The sequence below is a fragment of the Diabrotica virgifera genome, chromosome 1 (genome assembly GCF_917563875.1).
Source record: "Diabrotica virgifera virgifera chromosome 1, PGI_DIABVI_V3a".
Lineage (NCBI taxonomy): Eukaryota > Metazoa > Arthropoda > Insecta > Coleoptera > Chrysomelidae > Diabrotica > Diabrotica virgifera.
Window position 1 is genome coordinate 255999455 of NC_065443.1, and position 24969 is coordinate 256024423.

General features: G+C 33.6%; 1 protein-coding gene across 1 annotated transcript in view; it reads left to right on the plus strand.

Annotated features, from left to right (window-relative positions):
- Positions 1–24969, plus strand: part of LOC114329502 (chymotrypsin-like elastase family member 2A) — a 137891-nt gene that overhangs the window by 78988 nt on the left and 33934 nt on the right. The window lies entirely within an intron of this gene.

The following is a 24969-nucleotide window of genomic DNA, read 5'->3' on the forward strand; positions in this document are numbered from 1 at the left end:
TTACAGCGATGGCTTTTATTTTCATCCCTATTGGTTTGAATTTCATAATTTTAATTTAGTCCACCATTTTCAACCCTATTTACAGTTGTGTCATTATTAATCTGAAACAAGGTTTAAAATGGTGCGTATTTCAATAACGACGCAACTCCCTGTAGTGGCTCATCACAAAGTTAGAGTTCTGTCGCTTTTGTATCACATTTACACAGTATTTTAGTTAATTGCGCAATAAACAGGAATTGACAAAATGTGTAGTTACGTCATTTTTATTCCGGACCGGCGATATAATGTTATTATAGTAGGGGAGGAAAGTATGCTTAATTTACAGTTACTCGAACGCTTTGTGGACCTACTGGGTTATGAAGAGTAGGTCCTAAAACCAAAAAAAGTTAAGTAAAATTTTCCATTTTAGTGGGGACTTTCCATTTTTTAATATAATTTTCCATTTCCAACAATCGTTTTTTTTTATCGATTATCGCGCCATTTATGCGAAATTCAAAAAAATGTCTCGAATAAAAGTTACTTATTTTTACGTATGGAATCCAAATCTGCAATAAAAAATGGGAGCTCCTATTTAAGATTTTAAAGTAGTCCCCCACCCCACCTCCGTGGTGGGTCGTGTTTGGTGTCATTCGATAGATTTTTCAAATATATTGAATATGTGTGTATGTTGCAGTTTTTCGATCTGATGTTCATTTCGCGAAATATTGCTGGGTTCCTATTTAAAATCTCTTCAAATTTGCCCATTCTGGAGATAATGAATTTATGCTCAAACTCAAACGTCCTCACTGTATAGTGCCACAAAACTTGCTGATACATCTGACGCAGTGTCCGTCAACGTGTAAAATGGTTTTTATGCATTGTATATTTTTATAATTTTGATTTCAAACTTTGAAGACTTTGTAACTAGTTAAATTATATATTTCCTATATTTCACATTGCATATATATGTCTCCATACTCGTCAAGTTACACGATCTTCTTAGGATAAAGATTTGACGGTAAATATATCTTCTTCTTCTTCTTCTTCTTCTTCTTCTTCTTCTTCTTCTTCTTCTTCTTCTTCTTGTAATAGGACTAGGTCCTGTTTCTTCTGTTACAGTCTTTGCTGCGATCCGGAGCTCCAACTCTCGCACCATCGCTTTTGGGTTTTCCTATGGGTCGCTTGGTGTTGGGCTTCTGTGTTTTCGCCCAATGCCTGCGCCATACGTTCAGGGTCCATCCGATCTACGTGGTCTCTCCACATGCGTCGACGTGCTCTTATCCATCTCACTACGGCTTGAACGCCTAGCTCTCTCAATGTATCTTCGTTTCGTATTCTATCTCTGAGTGTGATACCTCTTATGGATCTTAGGGTTTTCATCTCTGTTGTTCTCATTATTTGTTTGGTCTTTGTTGTCTCGGCCCTTGTCTCAGCTGTACGGGTCTAACATATGCCTTATAAGTGCGGACTTTGCTTTCGGTGCTCATATATTTATTCCGCCAGATGATATCGCTCAGGAAACCAGATATTCTCGCTGCTTTCGTAGCCTGCTGTTTTGATTCTTGCCACAGATGCATGTCGCTAGATATTTCCACACCTAAGTATCTACAATCCATTACCTGTTCGATTATATGGTCGTCCACTACTAATTTACATCTAATTGGGTTCCTGGATATTACCATCGATTGGGTTTTCTCTTTGGATAGTGTCAGGTTATACTTTTCGGCGGTTATTTTGAATTTTTGTAGTAGGCGTTGTAAATCATCTTCGTTTTCGGCTATTAAGGTTGCATCATCTGCGTAGCAAAGTATTCTCATGGTTCGGTTACCCATTTTGTATCCCTGATTCATTATGTTAACACTACCTATAACTTCATCCATTATTAAATTAAATAGGCATGGACTGAGGATGTCCCCTTGTCTAATGCCTGCATTGATTTTGATTTCTTCCGTGAGCCCGTGTGTGGTTTTAATTCGTGTTTTGTTGGATCTATTGAGCTCCTTGATTATGTTTCTATACCTCTGACCTATGTTTCTCTTTTCAAGGATAGTGAGCACGTCCTTTAATCATCCTCTGTCGAATGCTTGTTTCAGATCTACAAAGCATGTGAACAGAGGCTGGTCGAATTCTATTGATTTCTCAACTAATTGTCGCATTATGAAAATAGCGTCTATTGTGGATCTGTTTGGTCGAAAACCCTGTTGTTCTTCCGATACACCGGCTTTCTTATATATTTTTTATGTTGTTATCTCTATTTTTTATTTTCTCCCATGCTTCGTTTATATTGTCTGTGATTTCAATAGGGCTAAGATTGATCTTTTCCTCAAGTCTTTTTTGGTAGAGATCCTTAGTAATTTCGTCTTGTAGGGATTCTATGTTGAACTTGGTGATGTAGTTAGGTAGTTTCTTTCTCTCTATTATGTACGTGTGACGGTACTTACATATGACCATTCCGTGTTGCGTTCCCACATTCGCAGACGTCATTGTGTGTACGTCAAGTACTTTCCTTGGGTAAACTTTTCTGTTGGTTATCACATAGTCAATCATCGATCTGTGGCCCCTTGTGTTAGTGAATGTATATTTATGTTGTTCTTTGTGGTCAAAATATGTATTGTTGATACGCAACTCGTTGTGTGCACATATCTCTATTAGTGAATCTCCGTTATCATTTGTTGGTACTTCGTTGAACTTGTGCATTATTCCTTGGATGGGTGTATTTCCTATTCTTGAGTTGAAATCTCCCAACAAGAATATTTTTTCTGTTTGTGGCAATCTATCTAGGGTCTCTTGAAGTTTTTCGAAAAATTCGTCTTTCTCGTTCTTTGGTTTGTTTACATCTGGTGCATAAATGCTAACAATATGGATTTTTTCATTAGCTAACTTCATTGAAATATCCATTAATGCTGGTTGGTGTAATTAACCTCTTCGATGTTATTTTCAAATTTTCTGTTTACTAATATGCCAACACCTGCTTGTGCTCTCATGTTCTTATCTACTCCGCAGTAGAAGAATATATGATTTCTATATATTGTGTTACCTCTACCCTTTTTCTTTGTCTCTGAGACTGTACATATGTCTATTTTGTGCTTTTCTACTTCTAATATAATATCTTGGTCTTTAGCGTTCCACGATGTAGTGTTCCAGCATGCCAATCGTAGAATATTTCTCTTAAGAGGAAACAGTAGCGATCAACAGGTAGCGAAAACGCGTTCCAAGATTGCGGCTGTAATTTTGAATATTTTTTCGAGATATTTGGCACACATATTCGTGATGTAATAAATAATAGCGGTACAGAGCCGAATTTGAAAAATATATTAATATGTGGAAATTACTCTGTAATTAAATACAATATTAAAAAAACGAGCCTGTACCGCCATTAAGAAGAACAAAAAAATAGACTTTCTTCAAATAAACTTTTTTATCCGATGCCTAGATTTTGTGTCATTTTGGAACTACTAATGAAATAAACAATTTTCTTACCGCCATTCTTCATTATATTACGAATACGTGTGCCAAATATCTCGAAAAAATATTCAAAATTACAGCCGCAATCTTGGAATGCGTTTTTGCTACCTGTTGATCGCTACTGTTTCCTCTTAAGGTTTTTTTTTCCACATTCGTTTATTCCGTTTTCTCGTTAGGTCGTCATCGATATTCCATCCAGTATCCGAGGCTACTGTTCCAGTTCTTTGAGCATTGTTTTTTACGAAGGGTAGGTTGCTAGCCTTGCTCTTCAACCCTCCTCCTTTACCCGGGCTTGGGACCGGCAGTGATGGTGACTTCTGAGCTACTCGATTCACCCAGAATCACCACCCCAGGCGGAGTTGGTAAATATATCAATACTCCATATTATTGAATGAATCATCATCAACCCGAACGCGTCCACTACTGAACATAGGTCTCCACCAACTCTTTCCATTTGTCTCTGTTTTGTATGGGTTGCATCCAGTTACCGATAACATGCTTCAGATCGTTGGCCCATCTCGTTGGTGGGCGTCCTCTGTGTTGGAGAAATAATCCCAACACTAATATTTAGTAAGACTATACTTTATTTAAATATTTTGTTTACTGGTTTGCCACTTGTGTACACGTTGCAAAGTTTTTTCTATGTATAATAAAAAAATATAAAAACGGGAAAGTAGGGCTTGTGTCCGATCCCACAAAAATTATTACGATAATACCAAAAGTTTGTATTATTGTAATAAAGTTAATTAGTGAAAAGTGCCTTTAGTTATTCCTAGCTGCCGAAATTCAAAACCAGTGAAAAATTATTCCTTAATGTTGAAAAACCCAACACTCTGCTCCGTAGTGCTTCTTCTCGTGGCCTCTACTCGACAATGCGTTTTGTCCATCGGTTGTCTGACAATCTGGCGACATGTCCGCCCAATTCCACTTTAGCGACGCGATTTTTTCGACAGGGTCTGTTGTTTTTGTTCTACTACGACGTATTTCTTCGTTTGGGATTAGGTCTCTCAGGGACAGGGACACACCCAACAGCTGGCGCTCCATAGCCCTCTGAGTTAATCCTAATTCTCATTATGCCTCCTCTACACATCGACAGACTTGTCCGCGGACGGCATCTGAGTATGCATCCGCAGATGTGTAGATGGGCTAATTTGATCGTTTGTTGTTTACATATCACGTCGACGGATGCGTCTACGAAATATCCGATTGTTGTCGGTTTTCCCAGCACAGATCAAAGGGTTTCGGAGGGAACGTCCGATGCCTCTCCACACATCTGACCTCGGACCTCTACGACGCATTAGTTTTCACAGTGAATTCAAAGTAGATATTGCGTCACCCGAGAATTAACACAGACTGAACGATTTACAGATGTGTTACCTACACAGTGCCGGATTAACCATTAGGTGGACTAGGCGGCCGCCTAGGGCCCGGGCACTTAATGGGGCCCGCATCCCACACAAATGCATTAATTAATATTGAATTATTTAAAGCAGTAATTTAAAAAGAATTTAAAATGTTAAAAAAATCAAATAGGGCTAACTGAGACAAAAAAAGAGAATGGTTAATTTATTATTTCCAATCAAACTGAGTTTTTTGCTTTGTCTTCTGTCAAATATCAGGAAAATACAACCGATTTCAAGACAAATTAAGCAGTTATCTTCAAAGGAATTTTTATATTCCATGTTCTAAGTATTCTAAGTACCAAATTCCCTCAATTTGGTAATCAATTTTGCAAGCAAATTTTGCTTAGAAGCTGGTGATTATTTTGGTATGGTACGTTTTTTTTTTCAATTTCTACCCACCGATGGGCCTCATAGTCCATTCACTCACGGTAAAATATTGCAAAACCTCCGGATTTTAAAGAACCTTTGGATTTGAAACATAAGCTTGGATTGACATGAAATTTGGTATACGCATAGCTAACATGTCAAAGAAAAAACTGATATTGTGCCAATGTGTGTTTTTGCTCTACGATTGAGTCCACCCCTTCTCGGGGGTGAAAAAATATACCGTCAAATACGTCCGGAAGTGGATAAACTGATTAATTCTAAGCAACTTTTGTTCAATAGAGTTTTTTCATCAAGTCATTACATTTCGAGTTATTTGCATGTGAATATCTTCATTTCTCAACAAAAAATAACACGTTTTTAGACGGTTTTTCGCAAATAACTCAAAAAGTAAGTATTTTATCGAAAAAATATTCTTAGAAAAAATATATCTTTTAAAAAATTGAAAAAATGGTATTATATGTGTGCAGCCTGTAGACCCAGTAGAAGCAGAGTTGTAGCTAATGAAAAGTAGGTTTTATTCGTCAAATTCCTAATCGAATATTTCAACGTGAAATAATCAAAAAATGAAGCACTTTTCATGGAAAACTCATCATAACTTGTTTAAATGTTTAAAAAAGCATTATTCTTGTACTTTAAAAAAAATCTAACATAAAAAGAAAGCAAGATACCCTCAGAATAAAGTTGATCCCATTTTTTGGGTAAAAAATTGGTGAAAATAACTCCCTAATTAGCATCCCAAATGAAATTAATCCTTACCGCTTCACGAGCTACTTTACTTATGTATTGTTTATATGCTCTGTAAGTTTTATCGGTATAAAGTACTTATTTATAAAAGGGCTGTAGTAGAAAGGGCTTGACCAAGTCACTAATCACGAGTGTATGCAAATTTTTTTATTTGGCTTAATGCCTCGACAACTAATGGCCATTAGCATGGTACAGTGGTTTTTTCCAATCAGGTACCTAATGTAATGGGTATATAGTGTCTGTTGAGTAAATGTCTTGTTATTTAGCAAAGTCGTCATTGTTTTTCAAGAGACGCTAATTGTACCCGAACGTCCGCGGTCCCTCCGCTGAGTACCGATCCCACAAGAATAGAAACTATTTTCATTTATTAATTTTTAATAAATGAAAAATTCTCTACCCAGGGTATGCAAGTTTTGCATCTGTATGCAAAAATCTGAAATATTCAGAAAGGCAAAACCTACATTTTTTACTCTTTAAAATTTACGGTATTCTTGGTACCACTAATAATTTTTAAGTTATTTTGAAAAAAATGCCTTTTTTTTTCAAAATTTCAAAAAAATTGTTTTACTTTAAATGCCAATGTTTTGAAATATAAGCACTGTGAACCGGTGAAACTTACAGATCATATAAATAATATACTTATAAGTTTTTTCAACATTTTCATAAATTTTCAAGATTTTTTGCCAAAAAAAGGAATCAACGTTATTTTAAGCTTTAATTACTTAATTTTGATACTTAAAACTTGTTTAACAAAAACAAAAATAAAACTTTTTTAATACTGTAAAAAAGTTCTGATGACTTTTCACTGAAAAATGCTTCATTTTTTGGTTATTTAGGTTGAAATATTTGATTTGAAATTTGTCGAATAAGAATTTACTTTTCATTAGCTCCAGTTCTGCTTATACTGGGTCTACATACTTCATACATACTACATACACCTTTTTTTTTTTTTAATTTTGTATACGCTATATTTTTTCGATAAAATACTTAATTTTGGAGTTAGTTGCGAAAAACCGTCTAAAAACGTGTTTTTTTGTTGAAAAATAAACATATTCACTCGCAACTAACTCAAAAAGTATTGATTTAGTGAAAAAACTTGATAGAACAAAAGTTACTTAGAATCCATTTCCGCACTTATTTTGAATGTATGTTTTTCACCCCCGAAGGGGTGGCACTCATACCCAGGGCAAAATCACATATCGACACAATATCCCTTTTTTTCTTTGGCATATTAGCTATGGACTATTAATGAGAAGTTGTTGCGAAATGTAAAAAAAAAGAAAATGATCTTTTTTACATTGTCATAACTTATTTTTGGAGTAACTACTTCCCAAAACAACATAAATATCTGTAAATTTGTTTTAAGTAAATGGTCACTATAAAGGGGCCTACTTCTTATGGCCGCCTAGGGCCCCATGATGCCTTAAACCGTCACTGTACCTACAGATGTGTGGTCAGCGCGTGATGATATATCGGCAGATGCATCCGCAGACGCGTCTGCCGATCTGTAGAGGAGGCATTTGACATGCAAGGAACCGGACCGGTAACGACATGGCACGGGCAAGGTTTTCGGAGCCAATACACACTGCGAAAGGCTTGCCGCGGGTTGGTTGCTTTGTGTAGTGAACAATGTTGAAATTGAACGCTAATAAAAAATTTTCTAATATTAGACGAAGAAACAGAAAATGGAAACAAATATTGCAGAAAAAAAAAAAAGAATGTGTGTGTACTTTGTACGCACGTAAGAAGTTATACTTCTATTATATGATTTCAACGAAATAAATATACTTTCAGTAGGTTATTTGTATTTAAAGATTACACTAATTTTTACTTACTACTTTCCAAAAATTTTTACTAAAACAATACTAAAAATAAAAAAAAAACTTAGATAACACACGTAATTGAACCAGGGACTTCTCGATTTCGGGTCGAAAGCGCTACCGCCGAGCCGAACTCCCTTTGCTTTGACAGCTTACAAGATTTCTCATACACACTGACAAATTCGATAGACCAAGTGAAAAAATACTTTAAACTTTAAAGTACAGTACCGGCGCTAGGGTATAAGCCGCCCGCCTGCAAAAGAAGCATAGGGGCCCTTCGGTTTCTTTTAAATTATTATTTTGTATAGCTACGGTAGAAAAAAGGTCATTTTTGCGCCCCCCAAACAGGGGCGCCCGCCTGCAGTGCATCCCTTACAGGCCCGTTATCGCCGTCCCTGTTAAAGTAAATATACTTACTATTATTATAAAATATTTTATTCCCGAGGAAGACAAATCCAAAGACACAAAAATTATAATAAATAATACATTTACTAAAAACTCTAATATATTCTTTTAATGACTTATTTGCGCTGATACATACATAATTTGAAAGATTAGCAACAAACTGCATACTGTCTGCGCATGCGCCAGGCAAGTATAAAATTTCACCCTCGATCGTAAAGAAGTATAACTTGAAAAAATACGTTGTTGGGTTCCTGAAATGCTAAAGAAACGCACAAAAGAAGGAGAATTTGCAACCATACACTCCGAACTTTTAGACGATCAGACAAATTTTTTTAAATAACCGACTGACAGTAGATAAATTTAACAACTTATGGCTATATATTGAACCATAATATTCAACCTAGTTCTTGAGTCACTCATCAGACAAACCAATGAAACACCAAGATAGTACAAATTACTGCATATGCAGACGATGTAGTTCTACACTTTAACATGACTAACTGAAGCGTTCAAAAACATTGATCCTGAAGCACGAAAAAGGGAGCTTTAAATAAACGAAGCAGAAAAGAATTACATGACCGTCAAAAGAACACCTGACAATTCAAGTTATCACAATAGACAACTATACTCTTGAAAGTGTGGATGTCTTCACATATCTGGACATAGAAATCAGAAGAATTCCGTAAGTATCGATATTAATGCACGTATTTCCAGAGGGTACATAATTCGCAAATATTTTACGGCTATCCTTACCTTTTCTGTCTTTACATGGCAAATTACGTTTAGTAAAATTCACACTGGTATGGATATGCACATATTATTACTAGAATGTCATTCTACTTGACAATGTCATAACTAGCTTAAAGAGATGGCTTTTGAATGTTCTTGGATAACTCTTATTTTTTGTATAATTGCAAATTATGGTAGGGGAGCAAAGTATGCTAAATGTGCAGTCACTCGAGCGCTTTGGGGACCTATTGGGTTGTAAAGAGTAGGTCCTAAAACCAAAAAAAGTTAAGTAAAATTTTCCATTTTAGTGGGCGCTTGCCATTTTTTAATTTAATTTTCCATTTCCAACAATCGTTTTTTCCGATTATTGCGACATCTATCCATAATTCGAAAAAATGTTTCGAATAAAAGTTACTTATTTTTACGTAAGGAATCCAAATCTGCAATAAAAAATGAGGGATCCTATTTAAGATTTTAAAGTAACCCCCTATCCCACATCCATGGGGGGTCGTGTTTGGTGCCTTTCGACATATTTTTCAAAAATATTGAATAAGTGTATTTTACAGTTTTTCGATCTGATGTTCATTTCGCGAAATATCGCGGGATTCGTATTTAAAATATTCAATTTACCCCCCACCCCTCTCCGTGAGAAGTCGTGTTTGGTATCGTTGGATAGATTTTTAAAAAATATTGAGCATACATTTTTTAGTTTTTCGATCTGCCATTCATTTCGCGAAATATTCGCTTTTTTCTTGTGAAACTTTGGGACTCACCCATTTCCTTACGCCCGGCTCAAATCGTCAGATTTTTGAAATATACACTCTTTTGCATGTACTTAACCTACCTTATCTTAATCTGACAATTTCGAGTTTTTTTAAGGGTAGATTTTTTTTTCGGGCCCCCCTTAACGAACTCCCCTGTGTTAAGAGCCAATACATAGTAGAGGTGCATCTGCAGAGTACCAGGTTTCTCACCATATGCTAATCTGACGCGCTCGAGTGACTGCAAAAATCCCCGCTTGGGCTCCCCTACCATTATTAATTCAGTTAATAAATGTGAAAATTCCACACCTGTAATTTTGAACCAATCAAAATATGTTATTTTGACAGATCACCATGGCAACGGAGGTATTTTATCGGAAATTTTTTGCTCGTGGGGTACCCAACAGCGAATTATAGTGGAAATTTTTTGACGTTTACAATAACAGAACATTTTTGACAGACTGGTTTTTATTTGTTTACAAAATTTAGTTTTGATTCATTTTCTATCACATGTAGTTACTCAAAACTTATGTAAAATTGAAGAATATACTATTTTCTATCTTGAAATGGTATTCCCATGCAACTACAATGAGTAGAAATTACGAATTTGAAAGCCTAAATAATTGCTGACAAAGCTATGGCGCGCTATTAATCTGTTCATGCAGCTTTGGATTTTCAAATGCAAATTTGGTGTGGAATTTTCTTACCGAATACCACGCGAAGTCAAATTAATATCCGGAAATTTTTTTTTGATCATGAATATTTTTAGAAAATTTTCAAAATATTCATGATCTCAAAAAAATTTCCGGAAATAATTTGACCTCTAGTGGTATTACTAGTGATAATTTTTTCACTAGCTATGTATTCAGTGATTGTAATAATTTATCTGTACCTACAACAAAAACTAATACTCAATCGAGAAAAGAGGAAGTGTTTAAGTGATTTTTTAATAATATATTTTTACTATGGAACGCTTACAATTTTGAACATCTTTAAGCACAAAATACTTGGATCACAGAATATATCTTGATGTATATATCTTCCATAAATAATACACAATAAATAACTTTTTATAAAGTTCACCTCTCAAATCAATTATTTATCAAATACACTATATATCAATATTATTTAATCAACAACTAAAAATATTCCCGATTCATGTCAAATAATTATTTAAAATTGTCACTGATTGTCAGTGTCTGACTGACAATATTCTATTCGACTAAGTGCGTTGTATGACAAAGATAGATTTGGAAAAATTACCACGGACATTGTGTTCATTTTTTTCGAATCCTGAAAAAACCAATAAATATTTTTGAAAAATCTAAACGCAGAACGAAAGACTAAATTATTACCGAGGGCCGAAAGTCCCTTAGAATAAATAAAAAGTTTATTTTGAATGAGATATTTGAAATTAAAAATAACACTAAATTTTCTCTTAGTTTTTCACCCCTGTAACTTATTAAAATAAACATTATAGAAGTTCTCAGGGACTTTCGGCCCTCGCCAATAACGTAATCTTTCATTCTGCGTTTAAATTTTTAAAAAATACTTATTATTTTTCTCAGGATTCGAAAAAAAAATGAATCCCCATTTGAATAGCATTGCAGCCGAAAAAACGTACCGATCCTCTTAAAAGATTGATGACATCGAAACTATTAGACAAAAGGACCAAAATCAATATCTACAGAACACTGATTAGACCCGTATGGTTGTGAAACCTGAGCAATGCCGAAAATAAAATAAAAGGGATGAAGCCCAACTCAGTACATTCGAGAGAAAAATACTGAGAAAAGTATATGGCCCATAAAAGCAATAACCATATATATTTTTGAAAAGCACTATTGATGAAGCATATGCCCATATGGATCAAAAAGCAAAAATCGAAAAAAAAATTCAACCCCCCTTTTTATTAATTTTTTTTTGGCTACATAGGTTGCACTAGGAAATCGCTTTTGGTGTCCATGCATCCAACGTGCACAAAATGATATATGAAGCATATTAATAAAGGACATTGTGTGTGAAGGATTCCAAGAAAATCACTTTATTTATTAATTCTTCTTTTTTGGGGTGGTTCCGGGGGAAAAATGGGGATGCATTATACAAATTTGTAAATAGCACCAGTACGTGGGTAATCGCTAAAAGTCTTTTTACTCTAGCATAAACGGTTCAGATGGTATAAAAAGGGGTTTTTTAAAATGTAACACCCTGTAATTAAAAAAAGGGCAATTACCCTTAAGTGAAACCTATACCAAAAAATCAATCAATTATTTGTGAATAAATGCCGCAGGATTTCTTCTTAATTTCCGTTATAGTTAGGGAAAAATATATATTTTTAAAAACATCTTTTTTAAAAACTTGTCAACTTTGGGGCGCCACCCTCGCTAAACGGTGGATGATAGACAGATGCTGTCGGAAAATAAATCGTAGAAAATATAGTCCTCTTCATATTTCTTTAAAAGAAATTTTTTGTAAAGGGTACAGGAAGGGTTACGTTCCGCAAAAACCACAAATTACCCCCTTTAGAGGGGTGAAAAGGGGGGTTCCGGGGCGAATTTTTTTCAGAAAAAGTTAGTCTTATAATAAGCACCCCTTGATATACCAGAAAAAAAATAAAACCGGACTTGTGTCCATTTTGCAAGGTTCAACCTCTGTTTCCTACACTATAAGATTTTATGTAAAATGTATCTTGCCGAGCCGATGCCTTGCCCTGCCCGTACCGTGTACTTGCCTTGTATGATAGTGAGAATCAGCCTTTAAAGCGAATCTTGTTCCCTACCTTTTTTGGGTGTTAATGTGTCGGCTCCATAAGTGAGTACATGCAAAACACACTAGTCAAAAATTTTCCTTTTGAGGCATATAGTAAGTCCGATTTAAATAGATAGTTTAGTTGAATAAATAAATCATACCAATTTTTTTTAAATAAATGTTTAATGACTATATTTGGAGATGATCAACAATGTGTGGTTAAGTAAAATACATCACGTACTAACTTTCTTCAAATTCACTTTCCATTGCCAAGATGTAAACATTCCAAAACAATCATTTATTGCCCAATTTTATGTAATCAACATTTGGTGGTCAGTTTATGTTATCGAACTCTCGAATTAAACCAGAGCCGTAGATTTTTAGTGCTCGTGAATTTATTATATTTTACTATTGTATTAAATGGTTAGTTACAAACATTAAGGCTATGGGTACATAATTCGCAAATATTTTACGTGTATCCCTACTTTTTCTGTCTTTACACGGCAAATTACGTGTAGTGAAATTCACACTTGTATGGATATATAAACATTACTAGAATGTCATTCTACTTGAAAGTGTCATCATTAATTTAAAGAGATGGGTTTTGAATGTTCTTGGATAACTGTTATTTTTATAATTGCAAATTATTAATTCAGTTAATAAATGTAATAATTTTTTCACTAACTATGTATTCAGTGATTGTAATAATTTATTTGTACAACAAAGACTAATACTCAATCAAGAAAAAAGGAAAAGTCAGTGTTAAAGTGATTTTTTAATAATATATTGTTATGGAAAGCTTACAATTTTGAACATCTTTAGCAACAAAATACTTGGATTACAGAATATATTATCCTGATGTATTCTCTGCTTGGATCTTCCACAAATAATACACAGTAAATAACTTTTTATTAAGTTCACGTCTTAAATCAATTATTTATCAAATACACTATATATCAATAATATTTAATCAATAACTCAACATATTCCCGATGGAATGTCAAATATTTAAAATTGTCACTGATTGTCAGTGTCTGACTGACAATATATGCTGACAATATTATATTCGGCTGAGTGCGTTGTAAGACAAAGATAGATTTGGAAAATATTACCACGGCATTGTGTTCATTTTTTTCGAATCCTGAAAAAACCAATAAATATTTTTGAAAAATTTAAACACAGAATGAAGAACTAAATTATTACCGAGGGCCGAAAGTCCCTTAGAATAACTAAAAAGTTTATTTTGAATGATATATTTGAAATTAAATATCACTCTAAATTCTCTCTTAGTTTTTCACCCATGTAACTTATTAAAATAAACATTAAAGAAGTTCTCAGGGACTTTCGGCCCTCGCTAATAACGTAATCTTTCATTCTGCGTTTAAATTTTTCAAAAATACTTAATAGTTTTCTCAGGATTCGAAAAAAATGAATCCCCATTTGAATAGCATTGCAGCCGAAAATACGTACCGATACTCTTAAGGTGTTAAAAAAACAATAACTTAAACGTAAATAAAAAATGAACACTAAATTATTTCGGACTTATTATGCACGGAGAAAAAAAGGAAATGCTACCGCTCACATTCCAAAGTAAAATAGAGACAAAATGTGGAAAAAAGACCAATATTTTTTAAATTGAAAACCCTTAGAGACCATTCAATTTGAAAATGAATACAAGTAGGTTTAGAGAGATTGATAATAAACTCCGCTATGATCAATATTAATCTCCCTAACTGCAGTTATAGGTAAAGTGGAAAATGTAGTAATTAAAAGCACATTAAAAGTTTCAAAACATACTAAAATTACCCATTTATATAGCCACTTACTATTTTTACAATAAATTCATAGCAGTTTTTATATTATGTTAATTTCCCAAAACAGACTAAATGCATGGTTATAACTGTAAATCTACTTAAGAGGAAACAGTAGCGATCAACAGGTAGCAAAAACGCGTTCCAAGATTGCGGCTGTAATTTTGAATATTTTTTCGAGAAATTTGGCACACGTATTCGCAATATAATAAAGAATGGCGGTAAAGAGCCCAATTTAAAAAATGTATTAATATGTGGAAATTACTCTGTAATTAAATACAATATTAAAAAAACGAGCCTGTACCGCCATTAAGAAGAACAAAAAAATACACTTTCTTCAAATAAACTTTTTTATCCGATGCCTAGATTTTGTGTCATTTTGGAACTAATAAAATTTTTTATTTCATTAGTAGTTCCAAAATGACACAAAATCTAGGCATGAGATAAAAAAGTTTATTTGAAGAAAGTGTATTTTTTTGTTCTTCTTAATGGCGGTACAGGCTCGTTTTTGTAATATTGTATTTAATTACAGAGTAATTTCCACATATTAATATATTTTTCAAATTGGGCTCTGTACCGCCATTCTTTATTATATTACGAATACGTGTGCCAAATATCTCGAAAAAATATTTACAATTACAGCCGCAATCTTGGAACGCGTTTTCGCTACCTGTTGATCGCTACTGTTTCACCTTAAGATATAAATTAGAGCTGGAGAGTCAGATAAAAAAACAAATGATGCAGTTTAAATACCTAATCATAACACTATCTAACTAAGGAAAGCTTGAAACAGAGCAGGCGCGGATACAGGGGAGGGTCAACGGGTCCATGGACCCACCTATTGTATTTAGTCTATAAGTATTTTTTTATTATTAATTATTTTTTTTTTCTGTTAACTCTAAATTATAAGCCATCAGTACAACAATTACACGACAACCGCTTCCAAAGAATTAAAAGAAGCCATTAAATCTAATAAAACACCCTTCTCTGAAAAATAATCTACAGGCGCATTTGTTTGGGTACCGGTGGAACCATAAACAACGGAAATATTGTTCTCAATTCAAAGAATAACCAAAATGATATTTTAAAATTCAAATACATTACACTGGGTATAAACCTTATCTCATGAAAAGTCACGTTTCAAATTTGCGAAATAATAAAGATATAAAAATTTGTATTTTACTAGATAATCCAGGCGTACCTACCCATTAATGGTAGAAAGGTTAATCTCTGCGGTAAAGAACGACCAGTGAGATTAATATTCGTGATTGTCTTTCAATCGATGTCTATCAATCCTTTTGATACCGTGGATATCTGGGATTATATAGTGTATTTTATCCTTAGAGGGGAACCCAAGCGGGGATTTTTGCAGTTACTCGAGCACGTCAGATTATTACATGGGAGAAACCCATGTAAATATTGTACCCTGAAAATGTACCTCTACCATATATTGGCTCTTAATGCAGGGGAGTTCGTTAAGGGGGGCTGAAAAAAAATCTATCCTTAGAACAACTCGAAATCGTCAGATTAAGATGAGGTAAGTTAAGTACATGCAAAAAAGTGTATATTTCAAAAATCTGACGATTTGAGCGGGGCGTAAGGAAATGGGTGAGTCCCAAAGTTTCACAAGATAAAAGCGAATATTTCGCGAAATGAATGACAGATCGAAAAGATAAAAAATATGTGCTCAATCTTTTTCAAAAATTTATCGAGTGATAACAAACACGAATTCCCACGGAGAGGGGTGGGGGGTAAATTTAATATTTTAAATACGAATCCCGCGATATTTCGCGAAATGAACATCAGATCGAAAAAGTGAAAAATACACTTATTCAATATTTTTGAAAAATCTATCGAATGGCACAAACACGACTCCCATGGAGGTGGGGTGGGGGGTTACTATAAAATCTTAAATGAGAGCCCCCATTTTTTATTGCAGATATGGATTTCTTAAGTAAAAATAAGAAATTTTATTCCAGACATTTTTTCGAATTATGGATAGACGGCGCTATAACATTAAAAAACGATTGTTGGAAATGGAAAATAAAAATAAAAATGGAAAGTCCCCACTAAAATGAAAAACTTTGCTTAACTTTTTTTTGGTTTTAAGACCTACTCTTCACAGCCCAATAGGTCCTCATAACGCTCGAGTGACTGCAAATTTAGCATACGTTGCTCCCCTACCATGAGTCGTATGGCTAAATCTGGACAATATAATATTTGAGGTAAATATGCCCCCCCCCCCCTATTATGAATTTCTAGAAACGGAACAGCAAGTTGCCTGAATGAAACAATGTGGAGGAATAAAAATATCGAAAAAGAAATGAAAGGCAGAATTTACAAAAGGGCCATCAGACCAATAATGACATATACGGCAGAAGCACAACCTGACACAGAGAAGACAAAAAGTATGGTAGAAACAGCGGAGATCAAAACCCTTCGAATAATTGAGGGGGTTAGAAGTAAAAGGGTTTAAGTGCACTTTTTTTAAATTTTACTCTAAGTACAGATTCGCATACTTAAATGGTATTAGGACTTGGTGGTAAAACGATTTAAGCATGGTAAAACGATTTAAGCATATTTCGCCCTACAGTCGCCATCTATCGCCATTACATTTAGTTCACTGAAAACAATTGCAGTTTGCTTTGGCAGTAAATAGGTTTACCCGTGCGCTTGAACCGTTTTACCACAAAACTATTTTTAGTATTCTGTAAAAACAAATATTAATAAACGGGTTTAAGTGCGCTTAAACCATTTTACCACAAAACTATTTTTATTATTCTGTAATGTGTAAATACATGTTAATACAGGATTAATTTCAAGTAAATAAATATTTGATTTGTGACCAATTTTGAAGACTAATTAAGTATTATGCAACGTGCTAGTTGTAGTTACACTGCGGATAACAGCTGTGACAAAACTGATTAGTAATAACATCTGCACTTGAACCGTTTTACCAGTAACATTTAGCAGCACCATGTACCGACTCAACTACATTTTTTAATAATTGAAAAAAAGGAAGGATATATGGTAAGAGTAATAATATACCCTTATTTCTATCATTTTATAGTACATTGTACACTAGACATATTTTAGTTTAATGACCCCTAGAATTTATAAAACTCAAACAACCTTGAAGCTGATTATCTCAGAAATATCAAAACTGGGCTTAAACCCTTTTACGTCTGGCCCCAGACACAGAGAAGACAAAAAGTATGGTAGAAACAGCGGAGATGAAAACCCTTCGAATAATTGAGGGGGTTAGAAGTAAAAGGGTTTAAGTGCACTTTTTTAAAATTTTACTCTAAGTACAGATTCGCATACTTAAATGGTATTAGAACTTGGTGGTAAAACGATTTAAGCATGGTAAAACGATTTAAGCATATTTCGCCCTAGAGTCGCCATCTATCACCACTACATTTAGTTCACTGAAAACAATTGCAGTTTGCTTTGGCAGTAAATAGGTTTACCCGTGCGCTTGAACCGTTTCACCACAAAACTATTTTTAGTATTCTGTAAAAACAAATAGTAATAAACGGGTTTAAGTGCGCTTAAACCATTTTACCACAAAACTATTTTTATTATTCTGTAATTTGTAAATACATGTTAATACAGGATTAATTTCAAGTAAATAAATATTTGATTTGTGACCAATTTTGAAGACTAATTAAGTATTATGCAACGTACTAGTTGTAGTTACACTGCGGATAACAGCTGTGACAAAACTGATTAGTAATAACATCTGCACTTGAACCGTTTTACCAGTAACTTTTATCAGCACCAGGTACCGACTGAACTACATTTTTTTAATAATTGAAAAAAAGGAAGGATATGGTAAGAGTAATAATATACCCTTATTTCTATCATTTTATAGTACATTGTACACTAGACATATTTTAGTTTAATGACCCCTAGAATTTATAAAACTCAAACAACTTTGAAGCTGATTATCTCAGAACTATCAAAACTGCACTTAAACCCTTTTACGTCTGGCCCCTCAATTGATGACAATATACTATGGAGCAGAGCTAGAAGTACAGATATATGACAAAGAAGCAAGGTGGATAACATTAAGAACTGGGTAAGAAACAGAAGAGTAGAATAGAACGACCTCATAAGCCGAATGACAAAAAATGAAGTAGTAAATACGGCGAGAGACTGTTTTTAACAGGAAGAGGATCACTTGTAAGACCACGAAAACAATGGAATGACAACTTACTCGAGGCATATTGACAAAACAGACATGGTCGTGTTTATAAAAAAGAAGGTTTTAAACCTTCTTAGAAGAAGGCTAATAAAGATTCCATTGATAAAGATAGTTACATAAGCTCTTTGGTAGTGCTTTAACAAGTCCTGTGTAATTATATGATTCTTGAACTAGTCCAACATCGCTTATAAATAATGATGTTTAAACAAGAAGGAATAGAAAAGGCAACAATTTATACGTGGCTGAAAGAAATATTTGGAGCATGTTTGTTCTCCTAAAAATACTAGATAGAACAAGACAATGAAAATTGATAATTGTATTACTTCTCCATATTATGCAGAGAGGGGCTAAATTATGGAATAAAGTAATTTTCTCTTAAATGGACGATTTTGGAGAAAAATTTCAAAACAGATCGATTTTTATCTATTAGTCTTATCCCATTATGTCCCTCATATTTTCACCATGCTGATTTTCTTTCGACATTTACTAAAACGTTTAACAAATAATGAGTGATATTATTATACAAGTTCAACCGTACGTCTATGACTTCAATCTTACTTTCGTTGCTATTTCTTCTATAATCGATGTGTCGTTACCAAAGATGGTACTCGTGGTGTACGTGAATGTGAAGTACCATTCGCAATGACCTTGATCTCCGACTATAAGGAAATGCTCTTTGTGTACAACGACCTAGATCACGATCGAAATTAGACATTACTAAATGGTTTTTACTTTCATTTTTGTTGCAGATGTAGTTAACTATTAAATGGTTTCTCGAATGAAACAACGAATTCCTTCGAAGGAATTACTTGAGTAAATAATTGCTTATCGTTTTTCTCTTATTGTTTTTGTTTTTCATTTAAAAGTATCGTCGTTTTTATAATTATAAGATTTTTCAATAAACGAAGGTATAAAAATAATATAATGATAACTCTGCCTGGATTAAAAAGTGGTAGGAATATGAAGAGAGGGCGAGAAGTATGGTATCCTACGACTCATAATGCAGGGAAAGATAGATGGCAGAAGAAGCATCGGAAGAAGACGAATTTCATGGTTGAAGAACCTGAGAGAGTGGTTTGGATGCAGCTCGAAATAACTATTTAGAGCTACTGCCTCAAAAATTAAAATAGCTATGATGATTGCCAACCTCCGTAGCGGAGATGGCACCTGAAGAAGAAGAAGAAGGAATATGAAAATACCTTCAGTTGTCGCCATTAATTAGAAACAAAAATTGTCACAATCGTATTATTGGGTTTTTCTAAACTAACCACATACTTAAATAATCTTTTTCTTATTCATATTCTTCGACTTTTTCCCATTATGATTTCGCCGTTTTCGTCCTCCACAGTACTCAGCGCCGGATTAACCATTATGCGGACTAGGCGGCCGCCTAGGGCCCGTGCATTTGATGGGTCCCGCGTCCCGCTCAAATGCATTGACATTGAATTATTTAAGTAGTTATATAGGAAAGAATATAAAATATTAAATAAATAAAATAGGGATAACGGAGACAAAGGAAAAAGAGAATAGTTAATTTATGATTCCCAATCAAACTCAGTTTTTTATTTGTCTTTTGTCAAATAATCCAGGAAAATACAACTGACTTTAAGCCAACATTAAGCAGTTACCTCCAATGGCATTTTATACTCCATATTTTAATCATTCCCTCAATTTGGTAATCAATTTTGCAAATTTTGCTTAGGAGCTGTTAATTATTTTGTAATGGTTCAAGAACTATTCGTTCTTAATCGTAAAATATTGCAAAACCTCCGGATTTTAAAGAACCTTTGGATTTTAAAGAAAAGCTTGAATTGAGATGTTATTAGGCATACACATAGCTAACACGTCAAAGAAAAAAAAGTGATATTGTGCTGATGTGTGCTTTTGCTCTTAGGTTGAGTCCGCCCCTTCTCGGGCTTGAAAAAATATACGGTCAAAATACGTAGGGAAGTGGATAAACTGATTAATTCTAAGCAAATTTTGTTCTATAGAGTTTTTTCACCAGGTCGATACTTTTCGAGATATTTCGAATGAATATGTTCATTAAAAAAAAAATACGGTTTTAGAAAAAAATATTCTTAGCAAAAATATAGTTTATAAAACGTGAGAAAATGGTGTATGTGTGAGGTTTGTAGACACAGTAGAAGCAGAGGTGTAGCTAATGAAAAGTAGGTTCTTAGTCGTCAAATTCCAAATCGAATATTTCATCTTAAAATAATCAAAAAATAAAGCACTTTTCAGGAAAAACTCATCATATCTTCTTTAAAGTGTTTATAAAAAGCTTTATTTTTGTTTTTAGAAAAGTTTGTAGCATCAAAAATAATCAATATACGCTCAAAATAAAGTTGATCCCTTTTTTGGGTAAAAAAACTGGTGAAAATCACCCTCTAATTAGGATCTCAAATGAAATTAATCGTTAGAGCTTCACAAGTTGCTTTAATTTTGTATTTTATCGGTATAAAGTGCTTATTTATGAAAGGGATGCAGTAGAAAAGACTTGAACAATTCACCCTAATAACACAAAACATTCCAGGAATGTTCCTGCAAGGTACACACAGGAAATTGAAAACATTCCTGGAATGTCCCAAAAGCACACGAACGTCCCTGGAAAGTCCCAGGAAAGTGCTGTGTCAGCATTTTAAACATTCCTTGAATGTCTTGTTGGAACATTCCATGAATGTCTACGAATGTTGTTTGAACATTCACAGTATACTGTTTATACTGAATGTCTTGTTGAAACATTCCATGAATGTTGTTAGGACATTCAAAGTATATTTTTTAGACATTCTCTGAAATATATCGTCAGTGATGTGACAATACTTCCTATATGTTTTTTCATGAGTTTTGCAGGAGACGAAAAACATTTTTTACGGTCACCTCCTGTTTTCATACGTAAGTTTTGACTTGTTTTGTAGTAAATAGTTGAATTTACTACAAAACAAATCAAAAAATATATGAAAACATGAGGTGGCCCAAACAAGTTTTTCATCTCCTACAAAATTCATGAAAAAGCAGATAGGAGGTATTGTCACATCACCGACGATATACCAGAAGTACAGTAGGAAAATGAAAGAATACCCATGAACGAACATATAAAACACGCCGTATTTTCCTGTCACCGTGTCACGCAAAAAACTGGTCAGCACAAGTACATGTAATAATTATTGTTACTTGCACTGGACAATTTTCTTTGTGACACGGTGACAGGAAAATACAGCGTGTTTTATATGTTCACTCATGGGTATTCTTTCATTTTTCCGACTGTATATGTAGCCATACCAAATAATACATCCTTGATAAATATAAACATTTTTATTGCACAAAATCTTGTCATATATTTTTTTCCATAATCATCACTACGATGACGATTCATTGTATTGAATTGTTCATTAGAATTACAATCTGGTCATAACTCTGACCAATGAGCAATTTTAATTTAACCTAAATTACTACTGTTCCTTAAAATGAAGAGCTTACCCATAGCGTCTCTTATCTAATCTAACAGGCACACAAGCACTATGCTCTGCTTTTCTAACCGCACTATTCTAACATACACATGCACACAAGCATTATGCTCTGCTTTTCACTATCACTCAAACTAGTTCAAAAGGCTTTGTCCTCTTCAATCTTCTAGTTTGCCCAGTAGTATCCAGGAGCTGGATTCCCTCAATATTCTTGTAGGTACTTACGAAGTTGTTGCCTGTGACTTCCAACTTTAAAAACAAATCCAGCTGTAAAATATTTATGTGCCTGAAGGCTTTTGTATGCTTTCATCTATAATATCTATAATAGTAATTTGGTGGAATGCACTTTATGGTAAAATCCAATTCTAACTGAATTGTATATGGATCTAAATCCCCAATTATTTTCAGCTTCAATAAATATCTAAAACAATAAAAGAAATAATGTTATTGCTTGCAAAATTCATCAATATTGATAAATATCAGAGAAAAATGAACATTGATAAAAATTGTTTGCCCTACCTTTCTCCAAACATCTGGTGTCTCCAATAATAATTTCCTTAAATAATCACTTTGCAATGTGGTAAAGTTTATAAAGTTCACAAAATACCGCAAAATCCAAATGAATCCAAAATATGACGATAAACAATGAAATGATGAAATTAAATGATATTACAAACATAACCTCTGTAACCTGTATGCCATGCCAACCAGAACCAGAAGTCACGTGGTTTGGATTGCCTAAATACATATACCTACACGCGCAGATTGGTAGTATGTTCATAGAATGTCTTGTGGTAACATTCCACGAATAACTTAATCAGATATTCACCGAATGTTCCTTGAATGTCCAGTACATTCAAACATTAATAGAACTTTGATAGTACATTCCTGGAATGTTTTGTGTTGTTAGGGCACTAGTCACGAGTGTATGCAAATTTTAACAGCCATATTTTAACCAATTTTTATCTTAAAAAAACACAAATCTAAAATATTCAAAAAAGGAAAACCTATATTTTTTTACTCTAAGATTTTTGTGATTAATTATTTATATGGGAAATAAGCCACAATTAAAATGAAAAAAATAATTTTATTAATAAAATTAGCCACAATTAAAATGAAAAAAATAATTTTATTAATAAAATTATTTTTTTCATTTTAATTGTGGCTTATTTCCCATATAAATAATTAATCATAAAAATGCCACAAGGAAATAGCTTCAGAACAACACTAAGATTTTTGGTTCCACTAATAATTTTTAAGTTATTTTGAAAAAAAGACTTTTTTTTTTAATTTCAAAAGAATTGTTTTACTTTAAATCCCAATCTTTTGGTAAATAAGTAAAGTAGGTAAATTATAAAGCGGTAATAATTATTTTCATGTGGTATGCTGCAAACTAGTGGGTGATTTTTAAGATTTTTTTTGGCAAAAAAGAGATCAATATTATTTGGAGCTTAGCTTACTTAATTTTGATACTAGAAAAAAAACAAAAATTAAGCTTTTTTAACACTTAAAAAAGTTTTGATGATTTTTCGTCGAAAAGTGCTTCATTTTTGGGTTATTTCACGTTGAAATACTCGATTTTAAATTTGACGAATAAGAATCTACTTTTCATAAGCTCCAGCACTGCTTATACTGGGTCTACATACTTCATACATGCACCATTTTTTTACTTTTGTATGTGCTATATTTTTCCTAAGAATATTTTTTCGATAAAATACGTCATTTTTGAGTTATTTGCGAAAAACCGTCTAAAAATATGTTACTTTTTGGTTAAAAAATGAACATATTTACTCGAAAATAACTCGAAAAGTATTAACTTAGTGAAAAAAACTATATAGAACAAAATTTACTTAGAATGAATCAGTTTATCCATTTCCGGATTTATTTTGAACGTATATTTTTCACCCCCGAGAAGGGCTGAAACTCATCCCCAGTGCAAAAGCACACATCGGCACAAAATCACTTTTTTTCTTTGACATGTTACCTATGTGTATGCCAAATTTTATGTCAAACCAAGCGGTTCTTTGATTCGGAGCAAAAACCGTGAGAAAATGGAAGGACAAGTTGTTACGAAATGTCGGTTAAAAGACTAGTATACTAGATGGTCAGCTAGATTTGATGCTGCTAGAGCAGTATAAATTTTATTTAGGAAAATGAATAAGTATCAAATAGCTCTTTTAACCATTATGTTGTCTAAATTTTTAGAACGTTTTAGTGCTGCTAATAAACATTAGAAGATACAACTATAAATTTATCATATGCAGATATTGTACTTAAATCTTTAGCAAAAGTAATAGAAGTAAAAAATGAAAAATGATCTTGTTTATATTGTCGTAATCTATTTTTGCAGTAACTACTTCCCAATTCAACATAAATATCTGTAAATTTGTTTTAACTAAATGGTCGCTATAAAATGGCCTACTTCTTATGGCCGTCTATGGCCCCATGATGCCTTAAACCGTCACTGACAGCACTTATTCCAGTCACCTTCCTCGAGGTCTCTATCTGTTCTATTATAGCATCTTCTATGTACATTTTCCAGCTTAGAGCAGTTCTTCCTCTCCGTCTTCTTCCCGGCGCGGCGGGTCCTAGTCCAGTATTCTGCGCTCTTGCATATCTTTTTCATGCCAGTACCATCGCTAGGTTTTCCAACTTTTTTGTAATTAACCATTCTACTTCCACTCTGCTCCATATTTCATCTGTTCTTATTCTATCCTTTCTGGTGATTTGTTGACACCTTCTCATCAAGTCCAGTTTAACTGTTCTTATTATATTTCCTACTTTTGTTCTCATTGGCCATACTTTCGTTCCATATAGGCTAATATTCAGCGCTATGCTCTGAAAGATCCTTTTTTTGTTTTCTATGGTTAGAGTGTTGTACCACATTACTCAATGGAGTGCTTCCGTGGCTTGTTTTCTCTGTACTTTTTTCTTTTCTGTATATTTCATACAAGCACAACTTCGGCTTGTGATTGAGCCTAAATACTTAAAAGTCTCAAAGCTCTCTTAGCCCTTAAATGCCCAAGGGTGAATAAAAAATGTACAC